Below are 13,933 nucleotides of genomic sequence, written 5' to 3' on the forward strand. Positions count from 1 at the left end.
TTATAAAACTCTATGCATGTCAAATACTATGGTTAAGAAAAATTATTCCAAACCTTGAACTAAAACACAAAATATTCACTCTTTTTCCTGCATGTATGCTATTTATAAGCATAGGGCTTTCCCATGAAAACATCCTGCTATATGCAATAATTTTCAAGAGGAGCAGGAAAGAAAGGCAAGAAGTTCTAGGATACAGGAAAGGATTTTAAGTTTTCTTCAGAAAAGGCTCAAGAAAATTTACAGGAGTACAAAAATATGCAGCATTCAACTAAGTGAAATTCACAATATCCAATCCAAGATAACAGGAATGCAAAAAAGCAGGAAAATGGGAACTATAAGAAGAAAAATCAATAAATTCAAACCAATTTAGAACAGATACAGAGGTTACAACTAGCAGAAGAGGACAGTAAAAAATAGCTTAATTATATTACATGTGCTCAACATTTAAGTAGAAACATGGAAAATATTTTTAAAATCCACATAGAATTTCTAGAGATGAAAACTATAATGTCTGAAATGGAAAAAAAATACTGGAATGGAATAACAGCTTATTAGACATTGCAGAAGAAAAGTTTGGTGAATTTGAGTACATAGCAATAGAAGTCATCCACAATGAAACCCAAAGAGTAAAAAGAATTAACAACAAAAAAAAGAAAATGAAACAAAAAAATGAAAAGAGAATCAGTAAACTTTGAGAAATAACCCAAACATACATTAATAGGTGAGTGGCTAAACAAATTATGGTCTACTCATACAAGGGAATATACTCAGCAATACATAGGAATAAACTATTGATATACACAACAACATGGATGAATCTCAATACAAGAGGCTTTTAAAGAAGTGAGATAACAGAAGGATACATACTGTATGATTCTACTTATTCAAAGTTCTAAAAAATCCAAGTCAATCTATAGTGACTGAAAGCAGATCAGTAGTTGCCTGGGAGATAGAGTGAGGATGGGGACCAATGGACAGGAGGAGAGATTATAAACTTTCTGGAGTGATGGATATGTTCACCTTTGTGATTTTGTTGATAGTTTCATGGGTGCATACAAATGTCAAAAATTAGCAAATTGTACGCTTTAAATATGTATTGTTTATTATATGTCAATTATACCTCAATTAGAAAAAAAATTCTGACCCACAGTGGTAATTACACACACACACACACACAAGGTAAGAGATACTCAGAACTCATTTCCTAATTATTTTACTACATTTTATTATAATCTGTGTCCTTGAGGTTATTTACATCTATCACATCTGTCTGGTGGCAGTATTATATGACAGTGTGCTGTTTTGAATCTCTTCACAGCTCCACATTCACTGACATCATGCTGGTAGTTTGAAATAGGTCATGGTGGAATATTTACATCACAGAAATTGGCAAATACATACTGTAAATCATGGCCACTCTCCCTGAACCCCCCCCCCCAAGAGCCTCTATTAGCTAGTTGGAGAGACAGGTCTAAAACCAGGTGTTCTATTCCTAAATCCAGTGATCCTTTCCAACTCACCAGTGTAACTAGAAACCGCTCAGAGACACACTGGGGAGGGGGAGACTGAAGCAGAGAACAAAAGGCCCCTTTGCAAGCATGTCACACTCGTAAGAGGCATGTGGCCCACCGGCTGAGAGTTTGACATGTTTGGGCCACTTCTCAGCTTCCTTTCCAGCTCCTTTTCACCTGATGAAGGAACAGATCTGCTCTCCAAGAGCAGTGCTTGACAAAAAAAAAAAGAGAGAGAGAGAGAATGTATTATTTATGGTAGAATTTCAGCTATCACTAGAAATGACTTTTTTTTTTTTTTTAGGGGGGGAGAGAGAATGTATTATTTATGGTAGAATTTCAGCTATCACTAGAAATGACTTTTTTTTTTTTTAGTGAGGGTTCTTCTCATCACCTCTCTCTTTATAACATCATATGAGTATAACTGTATTTCTGCCCCAAATCAGGCATGTCATTTGAAGATCAAATTTATGCATTTCCATGGTTTATGAACATGATGAGAAGAATATTTGAAATCTGGATTTTACCAGAAAATCCACATAACCTGAATTTGTCAGTCTGTGGCTACAGAGGGAGTCAAGTAAGTGATCGATAACATTTCAACATTTCTGTCCTCATCTACTATCACAGGACCCCCAATCTCCCTCTAAATTCCCAGGGCATGTTTTGTAAGGAAGCCCTTCTGTGCTCTAAACTTCTGGTCACCTGGTTAATGTGCTGCCTGAGAAGAGAAGCCCCTGAAAGTTGTGCCTGCCCTTGCTGCCTTATCTGATAGAATGATGAATCTATTGAGGGTGCCATTTCTCATTGCTTTCAGAGTTGCCAAATCTGGAGGTGCTGAAGCAGCTCTACATTTTCTGAAGCTATTGTTGGAGAAGTCAAGTCATGCTGTACTGTGAGAAGACATGTAGAGAATGCCCCTCTTTCTCGCTTATACCAAGCTGTGTCCCTTGGCTTCCAGAGTGCCATTTAAAGTGTCCCTTGTAATTCATCTCGTAACTTCTCTTTATAGAGGGTTCCAGTGGGAATTAATGGAGTTCAGCCACACAGCATACTGTCTCCTCCATCTTTGGCTTCAGGTGAGTGGTTGGGGGAGTGTGAAGCTATGGGAGAAGGCAGGGGAGAAAGGAAAAGAAGAATGTTAAAAGTCAGGCTCGACATATCTAAATGCTGGTTTTGATTCAGTAGGGGCCCACTACATCCAATCGTATGAGTAACCTTCCGTTTTTCCTATGGTGGTAAAAATGGTGTTTGTTATTTAAATTCTCTGACCTCATTCTCATCACAGAAATGTAACGTCCGGGCAGAACATATAGAGATGGTGTTTGGATGCCTAAGGAAATTAAAAGATGTTAAATCAGATCACATTGCCCAATACCTTAGCTTTCTTTCTTTTCTTTTTTAAATTTGACAAATGATCATTCTCATTCTATCGCTATTTTTGTGGGATAAACATTGAAGAGTATGTATTTGAAAGGCAGGGAGAAGTACAAAATAAATCACCCTTTCCTTTTTTTGTTTTAGATAACTTTAGCCTTAACCGAGGTATAGATACTTGCCTGTGAAACAAGTTTTATAAAAAGAGAAAAATGAGGCACTGAGGGTTAAATGTCTGAACTTCACAAAGTCCCTAAAGGCAGAAATGAACTAAGGATCTGTGTCTCTTGGCTCCTAGATCAGCAAACCCTCTGTGTTGGCTTCTTAACTTATCACCTTCTTTTATATCCTCAAATTATAAAGTGCAATCTGCTGCCTAGTGTTATGGAGAAATATCTTTGTGTTATACTTTGATATAGTGACAGCAGCCCATGCAATGGCTGAGGATTTTCACATTCAAAGCCTTTCTGTGGCAGATATTAGGGAAATTAGGAAAGCCTTGCAGGATGGTAGAGAATCTTTTGATAAATCATAAACCTCTAGGAATGCAGTTTTGTTAGAGTGTGTTTTTATATCTCATTATTTTCCAGAGGCAGAGACCTGACAAATACATAGAAATTTAAAACTCTAGAGGCTTAACACCATACTTTAAATTCTAAAGCTACAGAAACGATTGAATTGATTTTGTTCAGGCAGGGGGTTTGTAGGGCTCCGTTCTAATATTAGACAAATCAGTTCACTCATCTCTAGCTGACCTATTTGTTCATCCATCCAAGTCATTACCCTAATCTCTCTATAGCTCCTGTGTTCTGAGGTAATTAGCACATATGGGATCCATTTGTAGCAGGCAGTGTCACCTCCTTGACAATAAGCTTAATCTAACTACATATATTTATGAAAAACTTCCTCCCCTAAGAGGAGCAACTGATTGACTAAATGGAAATGAGTAAGGCATACCTTGCAGTCATTGTCAGACAAGTGCAGAACCCTCTTCATTCCTGTGAGGAGTGCAAATCCGTTAGCTCTTATCTGTCCACACCAGGGTTACTGTTGAAAACTATTATCTCACTATCAGTAGCATGCATTAGGTGCCTGTGGATTTGAATCAACTTGAATTGAATTCAGATAAAAGGGCAAGGACCTTATCTAGTTGCACTGTTGTATGGACCTGCTTGCCTGCTTCTGCACTTGCAAGTGCTGTTTCTAGACCTTAAGTCTGAATGCCTTCCTATGTCGATTTTATTGTATCCCAGTCCTTCCTTTCGTCCTCAGTTTGACTTTTCTTTTCCCTGAGAGTGATTCCTAGGCATTTGCCTTTGGATTTGAAGACGTTTACCATGCCTCTGCTTAGGCTCTATGGATGCTAGATTGACCTCTGCAGTTGGCTTCTGAACAGTGTCTGTGTGTTTGCCCTAGCCATTCGATACACAGTAACAGATGCCTTTCTGTAGGAGCAAACTATCCACAGTACGGGTGATAAGGGAATGTGAGGCCCCGCATATCGCTGTCCATGGTACTGAATCGCCATTGTTTTGAAACACCCAGTGGTTACACTTCACTTTGCTCTCCATACGAACTGATGGTCTTGGCCTCTGAGTTCCACTCGGCCGTGCATTAGACAAGAACACTATTTTAAGTTTCAAGCATGTCCAGGGGGATGCTATGTGGGTGAACTAAAACAGTGAACTGGGCTTGCATCGGCCGTCTGCGTTTATTTTTGTTTGGCCAAAAGATGCTTAAAAAAACACACAAAGGCCATGGATTGAAAGAAAATTTTAAGTGTGGATACAACTTTATATCTTTTTTTTACAAATTATTTTTTTCTGATTTCCTCTATTTTACCCAACTCTTTAACTTTCCATCAATGCACACTGATCGTTTCATATACATAATTATCATTGTAGTTCTTTGCATAAGATTTTTATATTTTTGAATTGTCACAGAGACAGAGAAAATCTTAGGGGATTTCGATTTTAAATAAGTTTGCCCCAGAGAGTTTTGGAACTCTGATAAATAATCCTGTAATTGATGGAAGATGATTTTAAAGGTTAAAGTTGTTGAGAATGATGAATGGATTAGAATCCAGATATTTATAAACTCTATCTTTAGATAAAGATGATTACAAAGAGGAAGAAGTTATATAAATAGAGAAAATAAAGTTTTCATTTCAGGTAAACAAGTTTGGCCATAGAATGAAACTGGGTTATGGATACTTGGGGGTTCCTTATATATGGGGGTTGGCAAAGTAGGTTTACAGTTGTTTGTATGGAAAGAAATGCAATATTTAATAAATAATAATACAAGAATAAACTGCTTTATTTACTCACAGCTGAAAACCTACTTTGCTAACTCCTGTATAATCCCTGCTTGTGTCTGTTTGGGAAACTCCACAACAAAAAGTTTTAAAAGTTATTTTAAATAGTTGGAAACAAAATAAAAGGCTTATGAATGAAATTACACTATTAAAATAATAAAATACCAGGTGCATATTAAAAATTACTTCTAGGCTTTTTTATGTAAACATGCTTATAATATATGTAAATGGGTCATAGTAACAGAGCTATAAAGGGCACAGGGAATTCTATCTAGCCTGACCAAATCCTACTCTACCAATTTACAAGTTTTCTGTCTTATTGTATTTTTTTTAAATAGCAACATTAATGCTTAATTCAAGTTGGGATTTTATTTTTGCTAAACCCTTTAAAAAATATAGAGACATGTAAAGTATAAATTGCTACATGTGATCATAACTTTTCTTCTTTCAATATAACATCCCTCATCAGAGGTGACACCATTGTCATATTCTTAATGGGTATTATCCTTATAGACTTTAAAAAAATGAATTAATATTGATGTGTAAATTTATAAACATATAGTTTTATTACACATATATACATTATCATATTGTATGTTTTTCTGCCAAATGAATGTTAAACTAAACTGTATTTGAGAAATTGTAATAGTCATTAAATATAAGTTTACTCTTCCACTTAAGATACCTATTCATCTTAGGACTAAGTTTGTTGTCTCTTTATTCTATTGAAAAGCTTCTGAGCCTTCCTGGTGTAGAAAATTAAAAAAGGTGAAATTTCAAAGTTAAAAGAAGATATTTATGGCCTATTATTACCGCAGTCCAGCTAGGTATGATAATTTGTTGACCTGTGGCTCTAAAATACCTGGCAGTAGTGATTTAGAAATACTTATCTAATTTTCCCAGATCTCTGGAATTGAGTGACAATTAGACTTCCAGTCATGGTGGAATCTGCTCTAGTCTTGTAATTACAGCCTCACATGCAGATTCTGACAACTTTGCTCTGGGTCATCCATGAATTGACAGCTGCCTGTAAGTTACTCTCTTTTATTTTTATTGAGCAGACGATTACTGCAATTATAGCATACTAGAGGCCCAATGCACCAAATTCATGCAAGGGGCTTGGCTCTTGCAGCCCCAGCTTCCTCTGGAAGGACATCTGGAAGGTCGTTCGGCTGTCTGGTCTAATTAGCATATTACACTTTTATTATTATAGATAAGGGCTAGCAGGGATATAAACAATCATCTAATTTGCTTAACAAGGGTGATAGCAAAAACCCACCTCATATTATAATGTTCAATATCTTAAAACATTACCTGCTTCCTTAAAACCCAGATTTGCCCCCTTGAATTAGCTGTTTTCTTCCTGCCCCCTTCCAGTATTTTTGAGATGTAATTGACACATAACATTGTTTAAATTTAAGGTATACAGTGTGTTGATTTGATACATTTATAAATTGCAAAATGAATACCACTATAGTATTAGCCACCAACTCCATCCATCACATAGTTCCCACTTAAAAATGGTTAGGGTGGTAAATTTAAAAAATTACCTTTACATATGTTATTTTGCACATATTCAAGTATATCTACATAATAAATTCCAAGTTAAATTGCTAGGTCAAACACATATACATTTGAATTTTGATAGATACTGTCCAACTGTCCTCCAAGTGAGTTATACCAATCAACATTATCTTCAGCACGATAGGAAAGTTTCATTTAAACCTATTCCAATCAGTTTTTACACTTATCACTCCACTGAAATTGCACATATCAAGGACATTAAATGACCTCTGTACTGCCAAATCCAAGAGCCAATTTTTAGTCTTCTTGGTTCCAACTCTCAGGAGCACCTTAAATACATTCTTCAGTTGGCTTTAGACCTACCAACTCTCACTGCTTTGCTAGATCCATCTACACTTTCCTATTTGTAAATGTTGATGTCATTCCCTAAGGGGTCTCATCCAGTTAATGGTTTTAATATTATCCATTGCTGATGAGATATGTAATGTAATGATATAAGAAATATAATATGTCTAGTCCTGACCTCTTTTCTCAATGCCAGACTTAATAGGTCCAACCTTCTACTTGACATTTCCTCTTAGATGTCTAATAAGTATTTCAAACTTAAAAGACTCTTGATTCCTCCCTACCCCAACCAGCTCCTCCTCCAGTGTCCTCCATATCAATAAATGGCAACTCCAATCACCCAGTAAATCAGGACAAAATCCTTAGCTCTAAATCTCAGACTCTTGACTGCTCTCTTTCTTTCAAACCTCTCATCCTATCCACCAGCAAATTCTCAAAAACCACTATATCTCCCCATCTTCACTGAAACAATCCTGGTTTAATCTTCTACCATCCCTCTACAGAACCATTGCTATAACCTCCTAACTGACCTCTTACCTCGCACTTTTGTACCTTCTACAGTTTGCTCTCTACTTAGTAGCTAGAGAAGTACTTTAAAAAAATATACGTTGGATTACATCGTTTTATTGGCTTTAATTCATTTGGTGGCTCATCAAACTACAGCCTACCTACCCCAATATTTCTTTGACCTTATTTCTTAGTACTTCCCCCAAGTTCACTTTACTCAAATTAAATAGCTTTGTGCTATTCCTCAAACACCCCATGCTCGTTTTCACTTCATGACTTTTGTACTTGTGGTTCCTTCTTCCTTTTCCCCCAGCACTTTAAAATAACGTATTTATTTTAATATTCATATTTTAAGTGTTCTCTACTGGAACATAAACCCATGAGGACCAAGATATTGCCTCTTTTGCTTACTGCTATATCCTCAATACCTAGAACAGCACCTGGAATGGAATAGATACACAACAAATATGTGTTCAGTGAATTAAAATGTGCATGTATGTCTTAACCTGTTTTCTTCCATGTATTTTACCTCTTGCCCATCTTCACCACAGCTCTCACTTGTTATTTCTTATAGATGAGGACAGGGCCTTATATTTCTCAGTACCTCTTTGTGCATGAAACAGGGCTCTGTACTTGTCCCATCTGTTGAACACACGATGAAAGTGGGATTTGGAGAAACAGAGAAGTGTCAGGAGGATGAAAGGCTATTTCTTTTAGTCTTACACTCTGATGATAGCTTGCAAAATTGTGCAAAGCTAAAATCAACCCAATTGTAAAAAGTTGTTCAGAATAGAATAGCTGTGCAGCTGCCCTCAGCCCAAGTGCCAGTCTAGTGGCACTTTTCTGAGCATCGTTGGCCATGTGGGTCTTTCAGAGAGAATCAAACTTCTTCCCACCCTCAGTGCTCCTGGAAACAATTTCTTCCAGAAATGAGGTGATCAGGGCAATATAATCCTCTAACAGGAAGCTCTTTTAGGCATCAGTGGGGCTAAGCACAGGAGTGTATAGATGGTCCCCTCCCACCCCCACTATTCCTCAGCAATCCAGTTTAGAATACCCACTTTCCCTTTTATCTGCTGTCTGCCCCCATTTCCACCAAACTCCTCTCAACAATGACCCAGGAAGTGTAACTGGATCTACTATGTTGAAATTTAGAAAGAGAGAACAAAAAGCCTAAATTCTGTATAGATTATTTAGGAAGATGAAAAGAAATCACTCCTCTCCAACTGAGTTAGTGCTCAGCTAAGAAAGTACCATTAAGCATCAAAGGTTTTCGACATTCTACTTCTAAATCTATATACAGTACTTGCATTCTCAGGTATCCATATTTTAGGTAATTGTAAATATCTAAAAAATAGATCCAACCATCTTTATTGTTTTGTGTTTGTGGGTTTGTTTGTTTGTTTGCCCAGATTGCCATACCAAGTCAAACCCTGCCTTTGTGAATGCTATAGGCATACTCAGCCATAGATTTAATTTGAAGAACCAGTGCCCAAAATGTTGAAATGTAGGGATTAAACTGGAACTGTGGGATTAAGTAGGAAGCAGCTTGCAAGGGCACAGAAGTCAATGGTTAATTCGGTAGAACTGAAATTGAATAAGGACTTTGGAGCTGCGATATGTGTGCAGGTACAATAAAGCGATAAGGAAACTGCTCCTCCCTTGATAACATGAAAGCTACCACCTCCAAGGCTCAGAGTAGGGAGGCTGACCAAGTATTCTTGACCCTTCCCCAAATGGCCAATTTGGGTTAAGAGAGGTTGAGGAGACACAGTCTTCCATGGTGGCTATTGTGGAGGGTAGAGGGGAAAGCATCTTCTGTTAGTTCAGGTTACCTTTTCCCTAAAAGCAACAAGTGCTAAAATATTCTATTAATAGAGAATTCCTGGGAGTATGGTAGTGCTAAAATGAGGAAGGATTCAAACAAAAGAAGCCAAAAATTTAACAGAACATTTTGGAAGAATAGACATAAAGGATGTGCCAAATAAGGATGTTATTTCCCAGGCAGACTTTAGGAGTTGAATAAGTCCACATTCTCTATATTGGCCAAATTACTTTGCATCCCTTGGCTCCTACATTTTGGGGAACTGTACCATAACCCATGCACATGGCTCCTAAGAGAGCAGCCTATTTAAATAGTTTGATCCTGCACCCTGGACTAAGAATGGGCCATCAAGATAAGCTGTAAAATATGAGACCATGTTTCGCACCATGAAATACAGAATGGAATAAGTGAAATAATACTTACTTGTTGATACTGTAATTATCCCCACTTTGAAAATGATGAAAATGGAGGCTTCTAGGGGTTAAGGAAGTTTTTTCTTTTCTTTTTAAATCTGCCTGCTTTTAAAAAAATATTTGTTTTTATTGATTTCAGAGAGGAAAAGAGAGACAGACAGAGAGAGAGAGAGAGACCTCAATGATGAGAGAGAATCATTAATTGGCTGCCTCCTGCACACCCCACACCTGGGATTGACTGGGATGTGCCCTGACTGGGAATCGAACTGAACCATGACCCTCTGGTTTATAGGTCGACCCTTAACCACTGAGACACACCAGCTGGGCAAGGGAGTTTTTTCAAGGCACAAGGTTAGTAGGAATGGACCCAGGAATTCTAATGCTGGTTTGTTTCCCTCTAAGACAAATCCTGGGTGCAGTAAGGGCTTAATAAATATAGGCAATTATTAAAATAAGACTGAAAAGGTTGTTTGAGGACAGACTGTGTCAAGCTTTAAATAACATTCTTAGGAGTTTAGACTTTAAAATATGAAGAATGCAGACAGCTGCATAGATTGTGAGGTGGGAAGTGAAATGTCTCAAGTTGTTTAGAACTTCAACAGAAACCATAGAGAGTTCTAATGGTGTCTCCCCCTCTTGGGGTCCATGAACCATCCTGTTGTATTGATAAATTCTTTATGTAACAGAAGCTAGCTGAAGTCAAATTTCCATTGGTTGCAACTGAAAAAGTCTTGATTAGTAAACCCCAGTTTGCTGACAAAGAAACTTGAAATCAGACAGTTTGAATGAATCCCAGTTTTCTGGTGTCAGTATCAGAACTAGAATGCCCATGTCTTCAATCCCTAGTCCTAAACCACTCTATCCTGGGAAATTTGACCTTTTACTTTTTCATTACACTCATTGTCTTGAACAAAAGGTGAACAAATCAATTCACGGGTGGTTGAAGGTGATTTTATGTAAATCAAACCCACACTGTTTTGATGTGGGAAACCAGGACTCAGATGACAGATGCATTTATTAAATGTATTTAGCATAAGATCATCCCATACTCCAGACTCAGCCTTGATAAGACTCTCCGGACTCTAATCTAATGATTGGGGCTAGAGACACAGCATGTGCACATATGTAGAGAAAAACAAAATAATATGTGTTCATCAGTAAGCCCACTGCACCAAAGTGGTGGAAAGACAGACTCAAATGTACACTGTGCTAAATTTGAATGTCTCAGACATAGCTTTATGAGCAATAGATGACTTAATTTAAAATAATTGTCTTCCTCCATGAAAATTTGTTGAAAAGTTTTAACAATTTTTGAACAAGCTTTTCTCCCTTAAAAGAACTTACTCCTGACTACCATTACTTTTGGAGTCATTTTTAACTCTTACCCATCTAGAATCTAGATTCTGCATCCTGTCAATCCATAGTCTCACATCTATCATTTTTTCTTCACTCCCACTACAATACCGTGTTTTGTTTCCACTCACCTGGATAGTGACCTCGTCACTCATTTAGTTGTTGCCACTCTCTTGTTCTACCATTTCATTATGCTCCTCACTGCTTGTGGAACTGGCTTCAAGCTCCTAAGCAGGGATTCAAGGCTAACTGAAATCTGTCTAACACATGTTAGTTAGCCTTAATTATACAATCTATACTAATAATAGAGGAATATTATTATTATTGTCCGGGACTCCATCACAGTAATGACCGAACAGCAGGCTGCATGGGGCAACAAGGCTGGCAGGATGGTTAGTGAGGGATGACCAAACAACTGAACAGCGGGCTGCATGGAGCAACCAGGCCGGCAGGAGGAGGGGGCAGTTAGGGGTGACCAGGCCAGCAGGGGGGCAGTTGGGGGTGACCGGGCCGGCAGTGTGGTCCAGGATTGTGAGAGGGATGTCTGACGGCCGGTTTAGGCCCGATTCCGGGGATCGGGCCTAAACCAGCAGTCGGACATCCCCCGAGGGGTCCCGGATTAGAGAGGTTGCAGGCTGGGCTGAGGGGACACCCCCTCCCCATGCATGAATTTCGTGCAGTGGGCCTCTAGTAAATTATAAGGTGCATCATTACTTCATATTCATAAGCCTCAGCTAAATCAGCTATGAATGTGCAAGTATCCACTGTTATTATTTGCTATTAATCAGTTGTCCTGCTTGTTTCTATTCACCATGTGTTAACTTGACCTCCTTTCATGCATGACATTTTCCTTGATTCTATTCCCTCCCTACAATGCAGTGATGACACTCTCCCTCATATCCACAGGGTTTTTGGCACAACTTGAAGGACTTTCCACACCTTTCTATGTATTGCTATCATATTGGTACATGTCTTCACTTTCTTTCCTAAAGTTGAACTCCTTGAGAGTAAAAAAAGTCTTCTTTATTGTCCTTCTACCCTGCACCTTTTACATAAATATTTGTTTGCATTGAATTTGGGACTAAGTCAATGATGATAGAATGAACTCACCATTATCTTTTATCTAACCCAAGTTGGATGTTTAAAAAAGGCAGAATTTTACTGAAATGGGGAAAAAAAAACCCCTCCATTAATCCATGTGGATGAATATGAACCTGGCTAACACCACTTACAATTAAATGATAAGGGGGGTATTTTCTTTTCTTGGATATAACCAGTGCCAAAATATAAGAGAGAAACAACGAACTTGGACTTTCACAGCTTCTTCCTCAGAGAGGCAAAGTTTTTCCTGCAATGAATGGGCACAGGTATGTTGATAATGTGTGTTGGCTGGTCCAGAGGAAGAAAGTTAGTCTTACTTGCCCATCCAGGCTATGTGGGGGCAGATGGTGGCTGGCACAGGTACTCCTTGCTGTGCCATCCTAAATCTGCTCCAACCTGCAGCCACCAGTCACTCGTGCCAGTGGTGCAACAGGCTCAGTGTAGACTTCCTAACCAGTTGGTTCAGATGAGATCTAACCAACCAGTCTGGCAACAAGGTGGAGAGGTTACAGCTTCCAAGGAATGCCAAATGCTATGGGACAGTCTGGGCCATGCCCAACCCATTACAATCTGGTTTCAACTAGAAATGCTCCAACCTTTCTTGGCCTTCCAGTACCACTCATAAAGTCAAGTTGCCCACTGCTGGACAGAAGCTAGCACCTCAGTCCCTGTTATCACCACCACTACCTAGGCCAGTGGTTCTCAACCTTCCTAATGCCGCGACCCTTTAATACAGTTCCTCATGTTGTGGTGACCCTCAATTTCATTGTTACAAATTGGACATAATTAAAGCATAGTGATTAATCACAAAACAATATGTAATTATATATGTGTTTTCCGATGGTCTTAGGCGACCCCTGTGAAAAGGTCGTTCGACCCCCAGGTTGAGAACCGCTGACCTAGGCTGTTGCTCTACATAAATCGCTTCCAATGTCCTGTGCACACCAAGCCTAAAGTTTGTGTGCAGGGGCAGGAGTCCCCAATAGCCTCTAAGGTGGGCTTCACTCCCATCCTGGTCATTGTTCGCCACAGGAGCAGAGGATGCTGGAAGAATGTTACAGAATGCTACTGCAGATTGTCATTTATAAATTCTGCCACATGATGTCTCTGAAATTGCTCTGCTCCAAGGTATATGAAGCTGCAGTACTACTATATTCTGCGTTTGCATTTCTTTGACATTATTATTCTTTAGACTCGACATAGGAAAATTGTATAATATTTCAACAGTTTATGTATTTGAAAAACAAATGTACCCAAACCGAGATGATGGTTTTTATTTTAAACAGGAAAGTGATAGAATTGAAGGTCAAGGCAGCGGCTCGCGTACAACTTTGGAGAACCAGAGCAGCGGGCGCGGTGACACCCCGAAAGTCTCTCCAGGAAGTTGGGGCACGCCCAGGCACGGCATTGCTTTCCGCACACACCGCCCGGGTTTCTGCGGGGCCAGAGTGAGGAGTCACCCGCACACCCAGCGGGGCTCCGCCCGGGTTGAGTCGCCCGGCTCGGAACTACGGTTCCCAGAAGGCTGTGCGAGTCGAGGAGGGAAGGGCCGAGGCGGCCGGAAGAGCACCAGGGGCGACGGTGCTGGGTGTTCCCTCCGTGGTCTGTCCGGCTGCCCCCGCGGTCCGGACGGAGAACGTGGCCCCGCGCAGTCCTCTCAGTC

Source organism: Myotis brandtii, unplaced genomic scaffold (assembly GCF_000412655.1).
Source record: "Myotis brandtii unplaced genomic scaffold, ASM41265v1 scaffold8, whole genome shotgun sequence".
Taxonomy (NCBI): domain Eukaryota; kingdom Metazoa; phylum Chordata; class Mammalia; order Chiroptera; family Vespertilionidae; genus Myotis; species Myotis brandtii.